The 11,557-nt window shown below is 45.7% G+C and overlaps 1 pseudogene; it reads left to right on the forward strand.

Annotated features, from left to right (window-relative positions):
- Positions 1-4,747, forward strand: LOC123163970 (putative disease resistance protein RGA4; annotated as a pseudogene).
- Positions 4,748-11,557: the final 6,810 nt, after the last annotated feature.

An 11,557-nucleotide genomic window follows, 5' to 3' on the forward strand; every position in this document is an offset into this window, starting at 1 on the left:
TTCTCTCCACAGGGGGACGCACACCATGATTGTGTCCATATAATTGAGGGGCCACCGGTAGGTACCAGTAAATATACATCTCAGATCTTGGATTCCTTGATCCTATCTCCATTTTCTTGCATCCTCTCTCCAGCAACCTCCCATTACCAAACCAAGCAGCCCTGATGCGTGAGAGATCTGCATAGGGCTAGCGACGGACGAGCAGCAGTATCGTTGCTCTTTCACCAAAGATCGAATTTGGGTGTTGTTGAGGTGAATCCTCTCCTCAATCCTTGCCTTGTTTTGCTCTTCATTGGTTGTTCATCTTCTGTTTTTTCAGCTGTACAGACCATGAAACTTTTATGTATATATATCAAAATGTATATACAAGAGCTATACAAGCTAAGCTAAGCCATGCTTTGAAGCTAGGAGCATAGTGTTTCCTGGCTCCATAGGAAGATAACAATGTTGTTCGGTGTTCTGTCAGTTCGTCCGATCTGACTTTTCTTTCATATGCTCTTAGTTGCTTTTCTGTTCTTTCATATGCTGAAGTTTTTTTCATCGAAAATTATGCTGCAGTTTCCTATTCCTCCGATCTACAAGATCATGGCAGAGTCACTGCTTCTCCCTCTAGTGCGCGGCGTGGCTGGCAAGGCCGCAGACGCACTCGTCGAGACAGTGACCCGCATGTGTGGCCTCGATGATGATCGCCAAACGCTCGAGCGACGTCTACTAGCCGTCGAGAGCAAGCTGGCCAACGCTGAGGAGATGAGCGAGACAAATCCCTATGTCAAGAGCTGGATGAAGGAGCTCAAGTCCGTCGCCTACCAGGCCGACGACGTGCTCGATGACTTCCAGTACGAGGCACTGCGCCGCCAGTCTAAGATCGGCAAGTCCACTACCCGAAAGGTACTCAGCTACATCATGCGCCACAGCCCGCTGCTCTTCCGCTTTGAAATGAGCAGGAAACTCAAGAATGTCCTCAAGACGATCAATAAGTTGGTTAAGGAGATGAACATGTTTGGCTTGGAGAGTTCTGTCCGTAGGGAGGAGCGGCAACATCCTTGGCGGCAGACGCACTCAAAACTGGACGAGACTACCCAGATCTTTGGAAGAGATGATGATAAGGAGGTGGTGGTGAAGTTACTGTTGGACCAGCAGGATCAGCGGAGAGTGCAGGTGCTGCCCATCATTGGGATGGGAGGTCTTGGCAAGACGACTCTTGCTAAGATGGTCTATAATGACCAAGAGGTCCAGCAACATTTCGAGTTGAAGATGTGGCACTGTGTGTCCGATAACTTTGATTTCATTGCTCTTTTGAAATCCATCATTGAGTTGGTTGTAAGTGGAAGATGTGACATGCCTGACATGATTGAGTTGTTGCAAAAGAAACTTGAGCAAGTCATTGGCCAAAAAAGGTTTATGCTCGTGCTTGATGATGTGTGGAATGAAGATGAGAGGAAGTGGGAGGATGTCCTGAAGCCTCTTTTGTGTTCTGTTGGTGGACCAGGAAGCGTAATTATTGTCACAACTCGAAGCCTGAAAGTGGCCTCTATAATGCAGACCCTTCGACCCCATAAGCTAGCATGTCTGAGTGAACAAGATTCATGGGAATTGTTTGCACAGAAAGCATATAGCAATGGAGCAGAGCAGGAGCAAGCAGAGTTGGTCAGCATTGGCAGACGTATTGTCAACAAATGCAAGGGGGTGCCTCTTGCTCTCAAGACAATGGGTGGATTGCTAAGTTCATATCAACAAGTACAAGAATGGAAGGCAATCGAAGAAAATGATATTGGGGATAGTGTTAGAGGTAAAGATGAGATCATGTCTATATTGAAGTTGAGCTACAAACACCTATCATCTGAAATGAAGCAATGTTTTACATTTTTAGCATTTTTCCCCAAGGACTATGTGATGAACAAGGATATGTTGATCCAACTATGGATGGCAAATGGTTTTATTCAAGAGAAGAGACCAATGGAATTGACATCAAGAGGAGAATTCATTTTCGATGAGCTGGTTTGGAGGTCCTTCCTCCAAGATAAACAGGAGCTCACAATCAATTATGGCGCAACAAGTTATGTGACTATTAACTGTAAAATGCATGATTTAATGCATGACCTAGCAAAAGATGTCACAGATGAATGTGCAAGTATAGAAGAACTAAATCAGCAGAAAGCACTGTTAAAAGATGTTTGTCACATGCAAGTGTCAAAGGCTGAATTGGAACAAATCAGTGGGTTATGCAAAGGCAGAACAATCCTACGCACTTTGTTAGCTCCTTCAGGATCACACAAGGACTTTAAAGTGTTGCTACAGGTATCGACATCACTAAGAGCACTACATTGTCCCCCTTCTTCAATTGTCAATTGCAACAAGGCCATATATGCAAAACATCTACGGTATCTCGACCTCTCTTGGTCTGAAATCACTGAGTTGCCAGAATCAATATGTGTGTTGTATAACTTGCAAACATTGCGGCTCATTCATTGCGAGGAGCTGCGGCAGTTACCAAAAGACATGGCAAGACTGAGAAAGCTCATCCATCTTCATCTTTCTGGTTGTGATCGTCTTGAAAGAATGTCTCCGAACTTTGGTCTACTAAACAGCCTTCACATATTAACAACATTTGTTGTCGATACTCGAGAAGGCCTTGGAATAGAGCAGCTCAAAGACTTGCAAAACCTTAGCAATAGGTTGGAACTACTGAATTTGGACAAGATAGAGAGTGGGGAGAATGCAAAAGAAGCCAATCTTGATCAGAAGAAAAACTTAAGTGAGTTGTTGTTCTCTTGGGGCCAAGAAACAGATGATTTGCCTAAAGATATGGCATGTAATGTGGAAGAAGTGTTGCAGTGTTTAGAACCTCACAGTAATATCCAAAATTTGGAGATACTTGGATATGGTGGCTTAGAAATATCACAGTGGATGAGAAAGCCTCAAATGTTTAACTGCTTGAGAAAACTCAAAATTTCTGACTGCCCAAGATGCAAGAGTATCCCTATAGTATGGCTCTCGGTCTCTCTAGAGACTTTGTGCTTACAGAGGATGGATAACCTGACCACATTATGTAATAACCTTGATGTGGAAGCTGGAGGATGCATGACCCCTCTGCCAATTTTCCCTGGGTTGAAGAGGATGGAGTTGATTGATTTACCAAGGCTGAAGATGTGGGCAGCAAATAGTGTGGGAGAATCTGGTGATAGCCTGGTAACGCTCTCGATGGTTGAACAGCTAACGATCAAAAATTGCCCCAAGCTTGTAAGTATTCCAGTGATCCCGTTGTCAGCGACTTGACAATAGTTGGAATTCACAGTACTGCACTCGGCTTAGTTTTTATGAGCATCCGTTTGGATTCCTGGCCATTTCTCGTCAGCTTCACTCTTGGGTCTCCAGAAGACATACCCATGTTGCCTCTAGACGCCCAGCAAAGTCAAAGTCAAACACCTCTTGAAAAACTTGAGACGTTGACACTGGAAGGGCCCAAGAGCTTGCTCAGAAGCTCCGGATTGTCCAGCTCACAACTTATGGTTTGGAAATGCTTTCGGTTCCTGAGACATCTGACGATTAGCAGATGCAGTGATCTTGTCCGCTGGCCAACAGAGGAGCTCCGGTGCTTGGATCGCCTCCGCTCTCTGTGCATCGTTGATTGTGAAAACCTGGAGGGGGGCACTTCATCGTCTGAGGAGGAGACCCTTCCTCTGTCCCTGGAGAAATTGACGATTTCAGGCTGCTGCAGTGTGGTAGCCTTGCCTTGGAACCTTAGAAATCTTGCTAAGCTGAGTGATCTCTGGGTGAAAAATTGCGATGGCCTGGAAGTGCTGCCTGATGGGATGTGTGGCCTCACTTCTCTTAGGAAATTGAATATTTGGTATTGTCCAGAACTGGAGGAATTCCCCCATGGTCTCCTGGAGCGGTTGCCAGCCCTCGAAGAATTTGTCATACTTGGTTGCGCGGGGTTGCAAACACGATGCAGGGAAGGTGGGGAGTATTTCCACTTGCTCTCCTCTGTACCACGCAAGTGGTTTGGTTGATGATGGCGGCGTCATAAAAATCCAGAAGAGCTATGAAGTAAATCGGCATACGAGTGAGTCCCCTGATAAATCTCACTTCTGTCTAAATAAATGCTTCTCACATCAAATTCGGTGATAACATGGGATGAATCGATGCACCTGCAGCTGCAGGTGGGAATCTCTGAAAGCCTCCACACCATGAAGGAGGCAATGGTCGATCCGCCCACATCTTGCCGCAGTGCGTGCGGCGACCAACTGCAGTCCTTCTCGGCAGGGCGCAGATGTGAAAAGAGGAAGGTTCCGCTGCTTGCCCCACGGCCTGAGGCAGCCGCCCTCCTCCTCATCAGAGCGCACGCCTGGAGCGGCGGCGGCGTGGAGGAGAGGGAGACAGATTTGGCTGCGCTGGAGCAGACGAGGAAGAAGCAGAGGATGCACGCTGTGGGCAGCAGAGGCCCGATGGACCAACTAGCAACAGCAGAGTCATGTTTTATAACCACATACCCAATTTCCATGACAAACGTGAGCTTCTTTTGTTTCTTTGCCAGAAAACATTACTCATTGCAAATAATTTACTTTGCCTTTCTCCACGGAGATTCTTATGAACTGCTTCCGAGTCCAATCTATGTGTACATCATTCCCTTTTTTGTGTGTGGATAATCGGTCTGTGCTGTAGCAACAAGTCTTCTATTCAGGATGATAAACTTATTTCTCTTGAGCACAATGGCAACGCCATAGTGATGATGAGATTGTTCCAATTCCTACAATCTCCATAGCAATTAGTAGCAGCAATAATCTGAACTCGTGTCTGCCCCACCTTTGGGAGCCTGAAACTGAAGTAGTATCCTACGACTAGTAGTACTGCCACAGACTAACGCAGATTTATTCATGTGTTGTCCACAACTAATCTTCACAAACTCTCCATGGAATCAATGATAGTACGGATCAGACTGATAACTGATTGGTGGATGATCAGAGTGTGGCGATGTATGTGTCGGCGAGTATCTTGCCGAGCCGGACCTGCACCTGGGTGATGCCATGGCGTCCACATACTTGAGGTTTGGCAGACACCACATCCACCCACTTCCCCTGCCTTTGCCACTGCCACAACTCTTCTGCATTGGTAGGATCCACTGATAATATCGCGGAAGTAAATATGGTTGCTTCATCTCTACTACTTCCCTGTAACTGCTTAGTGTTAAGATTTTGACTGTCCATATGCGTGGGGAGTTCTGCACATTTGCTACTAACTGTTATTAGCGTATGGACACCAATTGTGGTTCGCTGCAAGTTGCCGATGCCAACTTGCCAATGATTTTAGGATTGTAAAAGTTGGAATTCGGACAAGCTTTCAAGAGCATGGCTCGCTGGGGCAGAGGAACACGCATGTACGCGTGGAATACTGCAGATCCATAGACCATGAACGACTCGGTGTTTCAGGAAAAAAAAACTCTGACCACAACCTTGTGCTTTCCTCTTGCATAGCATACAACTGTTGATTACTTATCTAGCAACCTTCTTACGCAGGACATCCATGAATCACTAGTCCTCTTCTACAACCCTCATAATCAATTGTTCCATTTGGAAGGTACGTCCGATGTCTGACTTTCTGCTCAATTTTGCGTGATGCCATCTTTAACAAAATTGTGAAAACAAACTATATACTTTTGCTCCAAGCGTCCAACCTATATTGCGGTCCTTGATCATACAAAACTGACATTTTTTTGGAGAAATTTTGAATAACAGAAATAATAAAAATTACATCCAAATCCGTAGACGATCTAGCAACGACTACAAGCACTGAAGCGAGCCAAAGGCGCGCCGCCGTGATCGCCGGAGTAGGGCACAACTTGTTGTAGTAGACAGCCGGGAAGTCGTCGTGCTAAGGCCCTGTAGGACAAGCGCACAAGTACAACAACCGCCGCAGATGAAGAATAACATAGATCAGAAAGATTCAACCTGAATACACACGAACATAGATGAATCACGACGAAATCCGAGCAAATCCACCAAAGATAGATCCGCCGGAGACATAACTCCAGACACCCACCAACGGTGCTAGACGCACCACCGCAGCGGAGGCTAGGCAGGGAGACGTTTAATCCATCTTCAGAGAGCCGCCGCCGTCTCGTCTCCCTGAGCAGGACACAAACCCTAACGAAATTGAAAGAAACGACTAAAAACGGAGCCCCCGCCTGCCCTTGCCGAGATCCACTGCGACCCCATGGTCCTAGGGCCACTGGAGAGGAGGCGGATCTGGTGCGGCGCTGGCAGGAAGCAAAAACCCTAGCTTTTTTTTTATGAAGGAGGAGGAGGCAGCTAGATACAAAAATGAACTTATGACTGAAATGCATGACTTGATTCCCGGAAAAAAGACACGCATGGCTTGACTTGGTGCATGGTTTGCATGGATTTATTAATGCAGAATTATAAATTATGAGTGCATGCATGATTTGAGAATGAGACACAATTTCAATCTGACGGCTATCAATTATTTAGGCATGGCTCCCTTGGTCGGCCAATATCTTCAAAGATTGTTCGTTCAAGCTTTCTCATCTCCAAACAGGGTTGACTTGACTCGCTGCTGGTCCTCTTTCGACGGCCAGTGCACGCTTGCACTAATGGCCAACAGTGACCACACAACCAACCAACTCCAGTCATTTTATTTTTCAAATATGCCTTCAAATTACTCGTTTCAGTAGATAAATATGAAACTTGGCATTATATGCAGTCATCAATCAACCACACCGTGTGTCCCAGGGCACTTGACAATGATTTGTAGCTGCACTCCTGACAATCATTTCAGCTGCATGCAGAGGTTATCGCACCTTCCACCAGTTGAATTTAAAAATGACTGATACTCCCCTGTATCCAACCAAAACTTTTCAGACTTTCCATGTTCTCCAACCCTGAGTACCTTAAGAATTTAAGCTGGTAAATTTTAAGTATGGCAAAGTCATCACAGATGGCTCGTAGTTGATGGATATGTCAAATTATTAAATAATAACATTCAAAAGCATGAATCCAGAAAATTTGCAAACACCCATGGCATGTCTAAGACTTAAACCCAAATGGTTTAATTCCACTATATGCTGCGATATTCTAATCGTACGTTTACTTCTTTTTTTTGCGGGAGAAATACTTGTATTACTCAAAAATCAAGTCTTTACAATCATCTTTAACAATTACTAAAACCTCAGAAGGACCGGACTGAATCCAGGTCAGAGTTCTACCCTCCCTTCTTCCGAAGGCAGCTAGACAATCACTAGCTTTATTTTGCACTCGCGGCACATGAGTAATACAAGTAGATCGAAGACTTAAGAGATACCTAATCTCATTAATAAGGGAAGCATAAACAGAACGATCCTGTCCAGCACAAGTGATCATGGCCACCGCTTCCGAAGAATCCATCTCAATGGCAATGGGAAAATTTGACCTCCGAATGGATATAGATAACCACTCCATACACGCGCACAACTCCGGTTCCAAAGCATCTCTGCAAGAATACAGAACTCTGCAGGCTGAAAAGATAATGTCTCCATTAGAATCCCGAAGGATCATTCCTGCACCCGCTGCTCCGGTAGAAACATAGGACCCATCTACATTGAGTTTAACCTTGTCCGGATTTGGTTTAGACCATCTAAGCGCTGGAGGTGAAACTCTTCCCGGTGTAGATGAAGCGCCAAAAACCATAGTAGACTTGCCCTTGATTGGATCCATGTTCGAGTTCAGTTTGATCGCCACCAGTGATTCCAAATAGCCTTGCAAGAACCGAACCGAGACCTCTAAAGGTGGGGCTGGTTTTTGATGTATTACCTCGTTCCGAACAAACCAGCTGCGCCAGAAGGTCATGATCATCATGCATCGCTCAAGTTCACTTAATTGTGAAAGGGCATTTAGCATCCATTCCTTTCCAGTATTAAGCAGCTTATCAATACTAGGTAGCCTCCACACCTTGGCCATCTCCTGATACAAATCTCGCCCAAACTGGCACCGCACAAAGGGATACTACAAATCGTACGTTTACTTCAAAATTAAGCTGATACTACCTCTGTCCTGGTTTATTGGTCTTCATTGTATTATGTGCCAAATTTTAACCATGGTTTTAACTAACAAAATATTCTTACATGTCACCAAAAATTATATCATTGAAAACTATGTTTAAATACGAACCAAACGATGTAATTTTTGTTGACATGCATTAATATTTTGTTAGTTAAATCGTTGGTCAAAGTTTGACACAAATTACAATGAAAGCCAATAAACCAGGACGAAGGTAGTATAACACTATTTCAAAAAAGAAAAACTGATATAACACTACTTGCACGTACATCAATAAAAGCAGCAGCAAAAAGAATAATGGTACTACTAGACAATCCTAAACTTCGAAGACGGAATCCTCCCAGAATTTGACAACAAAATGTCTTCAACGTACTGGGTTCCACTGTTTTTTTTTTTTGGCAGAACAACCAAAAGTGGACTATCTTTTTTCTTTTGACACAAAAGTAGACTATATTTGAGTTTCAAGTTGCCCGTCCATGTATATTGGTGTTGATTGCCACTTTCAACGAAATTTCAGTCATTTCAGTAGGTATACTAGAATAATTACTTTCGGCACAAAATATTCCACTCATTATTGTAATACACAAAAATCCAAAAAACAATATCTAAATTTCTATGTTGATTGTATTTCAACCAAAGTGAAGTGCCAACTGAAAAGAAAAATTATTAAGATTCAATGATTCTGGGTATGGCTGGAATATTTTTTGAAATTGATATTCAAAACTTCTCCAGCAATGATCACTTGGGACAAATATAACCAGTGGAAGGAAGATAACGGGATATTTCTTTGGCGGCTGCTACAAATCATCCGACTTATTTCCAATGAAAATCAGTCGGGTGTGTATCCGTCCTATCTGCCCCGTGAAGCCGTTAGATGGGTCAACACACAATCGCTTTCTTCTCTTCCACATTCAGCAGAACGCAAACATCATGCACAGAAGCCGCCGTAGCACCGTCGTTCCGTCGCAGCAACCAGCTCGGCACCGACCGATTTGTTGCTCCTGCCTGCATCATCGCCCTGCCGCGCAGCACCGCCAAACTCGCCACCGTCGAGTGCTGCGTTGAAGCAAGGGTGGCCACCGGCGACTGTTGTGTTGCAGCACGGGCGGCCGTCGTCGAGTGTTGCGTTGAAGCAAGGGCGGCCGCCGGCGAGTGATGCGTTGAAGCACTGGCGGCCACCGACGAGTGTTGCGTTGAAGCAAGGGCTGCCGCGGCGAGTGCTGCGTTGAAGCAAGGGCGGCCGCCGGCGAGTGCTGCGTTGAAGCAAGGGCTGCCGCCGGCGAGTGTTGCGTTGCAGCAAGAATCCGTCGCCGCCGCCGCCGAGATCCAGTGGTTGCATCGACTTGCTCGGCAACTCCAACCGCAGTAGACGGTACCAACGATGCGGCCGCTCCCACCTTTGCAGCGCCGGTCACGGCTGCGTCGCCGGCAAGCTGTGCGGTTGCAACGTCGGCAACATCAGACGCCGTTTCGCGCGAATGCAGCAGGCCACGGTGTGTTGCGGCCGCCAGTTGCAGCACCCCCGGCGAGTTTCTCCGGCCACGAGCGGCTCACCCGGAGGCCTTGTAAGCGACGACGAGATTCAAGAGATAAGTCTGGAGCGGTTTGTGGTCAAGCGTGTGGTGTACGGGGAGAAAAGAGTTGTGTGGTGAGTGCTTCTCAGTTTGGATAAGGATGAGGGGTTGGGAGCTGTGATGCGCGGGCCCGCAAGGACGCGTGGCGAGCGTTAGACGCGGCTTACGATCGTAATAGATCAGCCGGATGATTTCAACACTTTTCCTATTTCTTTGGCCAGTTTTCTGTCTTGAGGAGGCGAATTATGTTGGAATAGTACGTGCCAAGTCAATTTGTAAGATCATATTGAATGTTTACAGCCACGTAAGTTAACTCGTCTCCTTAAATTGACCATGAAAAGCCTTATTTGACGGAAGTGCCTAGAAATCATCTATCTGAGATATAATTTGTCTCATTCACCTAAAAAACAAAAACAAATACAAAGTAGTAGTACAATCCACGTCAGCACACACGCATCTTATAGTATCACATCCAATGGCTATAAAGGTGAATGAGACATAACAGAAACTCAGCTAGATGAGTTCTAGCAAAACCGTTATTTGACGACCGTGAACGCCAGCCCTCTTGACGCTGCTGCGGAATTACTTACAGCAGATAGTACCATTACCATTATCCATTGGGGCCGGGCACCATGGCCGGCGGAGGTGGCAAATGCTCTGAAAGCGCTTCCTGATGGGATGCATGGTCTCACTTCCCTTAGGGAATTGACGATTAGGTGTTGTCCAGCTATGAAGGAATTCCCGCATGGTCTTCTGGAGAAGTTGCCAGCCCTTAAATCCTTAAGCATAATGGATTGCCCAGAGTTGGAAGGTGGCAATTATTTCCACTTGGAAACCTATGTCACAAATAGACGGTATCCTCAATTTAATTATTCATGATGGCGTCATGAAAATTCAAGCTGCGAACCTGGTAAATAACCAATCTCCCTTGTGTCTATTTTTTTCACATCAACTTCGGTGGTAACATGCGATGCTAACACGATGATTCGATGTAGAGCATCCACAACATAAAGCAGGCAATGACCTGCCACCGTCTTTCCACAACCTTGAAGGGGAGGAAGGAATCAATGGTTGTAAAAGGAAGGCTCCACTGCGCGTGCCACGGCCAGAGCGCACGCTTGGGGCGGCGCCTCGACGGCAGGGTCGAGATTCGTCTGTGCCGACGGGGACGGGAGGAAGGAGGAGAGGGAGATCCGGATGCACGCCGTGGCAGCAGAGGCCAATGGACAAACCAACAGAGGATTGGTTCGAAGCCTAACTACAAGTCTACAAGTCTATAACTGAGGTGCTTAATTACGCACCAAGCCTCTCCCTTGTTCAACTATGGTTGAACTATCTTATCTTCCGTCTCATGGATTCCTCAACTCTTTTGCATTGCATTGCCAGAAAGGATCACTGATAAAAATCCCGGGTGGGAAATAATGTTGATTCGTAACTGAACATTTGTTGTAACTGCTTTGTGTTAAGCTTCTAACTGTGCGTATGCGGGCAGCTCTGAACATTTTCTACTACTCCCTCCGTAAGAAATATAAGAGCGTTTAGATCACTACTTTACAGTGCATATTTCTTTACAGAGGGAGTAACTGCTAGCAGGTGCCCTATCTGGAGACGTCAAGCATATCCAGTTGTGGCTTGCTGCAGATTGTCGATGCCAATTTGGCAATGGTTTCAAGTTTGCGGAAGTTAAAATTTTGACACAGAGGCATGTGCGCGTAAATTCTTATTCCAAATTGGCAATGATTTCAGGCTTTCAAGAGCATGACCGAGGCAGAGAGGCACATGCATTTGCACGTAAATTCTGATTCCACCGTCTGATACTGCAGATTGGTCTGATGTTACATGGAGAAGGACAAGAGTGCGGCCATAGCAGCCACATTTCGTCGAATTCAGTCTGCGGAACTCGGATATAGCAGATGTGTTGAACATGAATAA

Source organism: Triticum aestivum, chromosome 7D, assembly GCF_018294505.1.
Source record: "Triticum aestivum cultivar Chinese Spring chromosome 7D, IWGSC CS RefSeq v2.1, whole genome shotgun sequence".
Classification (NCBI taxonomy): domain Eukaryota; kingdom Viridiplantae; phylum Streptophyta; class Magnoliopsida; order Poales; family Poaceae; genus Triticum; species Triticum aestivum.